Raw genomic sequence first — 1664 nt, forward strand, 5'->3', positions numbered from 1 at the left:
TTAATTTCAGCAATTTAATTTCTCTCCTTTATTTCATGCAATTTTAAGATTCTGCTCATTTTAATTTCTTGTCATTTACTTTTCCCGCCAACTTTACATTTCCGCAATTCTCATCTCATCTTGATTCCGCCTCAACTAGAACACCACTTCTAATCCGAATTGCTCACTCAACCAATCCTTGTGGGGATTCGACCTCACTCTATTGTGAGTTTTTACTTGACGATAACCGGTGCACTTGCCCGGAAGGAATTTTGCCGATCGTGCAATTTCCTAAATCGTAGCATAACTAGTTTATGTGCATCAAGTTATGGCGCCGTTTGCCGGGGATTGGTTTTCGATTGACAATTCTCAAATGGAAGTTAACTAGATGAGCATTTTTTTTGTTTTGATTAATTCAGTACAAGTTACTTGTTGAATTTTAATTTCTGCACTCTGTTACATGCTTTCTTTCTTATGCCTTTAAATTCAAGCCAACTAACTCACTGACTCACTAACTGTTTGAATTAATTCCTCAATTGCTCTAACCATACTCTTCCATTAACCAAGAGTATTTCACTTGTTTTGTTGCCTGTGCTGTGTTCTTGTATGACAGGTAGGAGAGGAGAGACATCAACTCCTCCATATACTGAACCAGAGAGGACCCTCATAGACTTAGAAGGGAAGCAAGAGGGAAAGAGATACTGGGAGAAGAAGAATCTGAAGGAGAATCTGAGGGACAATTTTGAGGAAGCTCTAGATCTCAACATGGATAGAGAAGTTCACAACCATGAGAGAGCTGATGGAAACAATGCCATTCCTGAGAGAAGGGTTCTTAGTTCATACATAAACCCAACCTCGGGAAGTTAGCAGCATCCAGAAACCACCCATTCAGGCAACAATTTGAGCTCAAACCACAGCTAATACACTGGTGAGAATCATTGTTCTTGTGGAAGTGCTAATGAAGACCCAAACCAACATCTCACAAAATTCCTGAGAATTTGTGACACTGTGAAGTCCAATGGAGTCCAGGAAGATGCCTATAAACTGCTTTTGTTCCCATTTTCACTTAGGGACAAAGCAGCTAAGTGGCTGGAATCATTCCCAAGGGGAGTCTAACAACATGGGATGAGGTGGAAAGCAAGTTTCTGGCACGTTTCTACCCTCCACAAAAGGTAATAGGCTTCGATCTGAGGTTCAGACTTTTAGACAACAAGATGGTGAAAACTCTCTACGAGGCATGGGAGAGATTCAAGGACTTGACAAGGAAATGCCCACCAGACATGTTCCATGATTGGGTGCAATTGCATATTTTCTATGATGGACTCTCTTATGAATCAAGGAAGGCTGTGGACCATTCATCAGGAGGTTCATTGAACAGGAAAAAGACTGTGGAAGAGGCCATTGAAGTGATTGAGACAGTGGCTGAGAATGAGTACTACTATGCATCAGAAAGGCACAACACTAAGGGAGTCATGGAGCTGAACCATGTTGATACAATTCTAGCCCAAACAAGGTGTTTGCCAAGCAACTAGCAGAGCTTACCAGGCAATTAGAAACAAAGCAAGTGGCTGCAATACACACACAAGATCAAGAGGAAGTAAGCATTGAAGGAGGTGATTGGGAAGAGGCCAACTATGTGGGAAACCAACAAAGGCAATCATATGATCCACATTCCAACACTTACA

At 41.4% G+C, this 1664-nt stretch overlaps 1 non-coding gene across 1 annotated transcript; it reads right to left on the reverse strand.

Annotated features, from left to right (window-relative positions):
* Positions 1 to 1156: 1156 nt before the first annotated feature.
* On the reverse strand, positions 1157 to 1261 carry LOC112780225 (small nucleolar RNA R71). The gene has a single exon (XR_003191077.1). It is a non-coding gene; the product is annotated as a small nucleolar RNA R71 (small nucleolar RNA).
* Positions 1262 to 1664: the final 403 nt, after the last annotated feature.

The sequence above is a fragment of the Arachis hypogaea genome, chromosome 19 (genome assembly GCF_003086295.3).
Source record: "Arachis hypogaea cultivar Tifrunner chromosome 19, arahy.Tifrunner.gnm2.J5K5, whole genome shotgun sequence".
Taxonomy (NCBI): domain Eukaryota; kingdom Viridiplantae; phylum Streptophyta; class Magnoliopsida; order Fabales; family Fabaceae; genus Arachis; species Arachis hypogaea.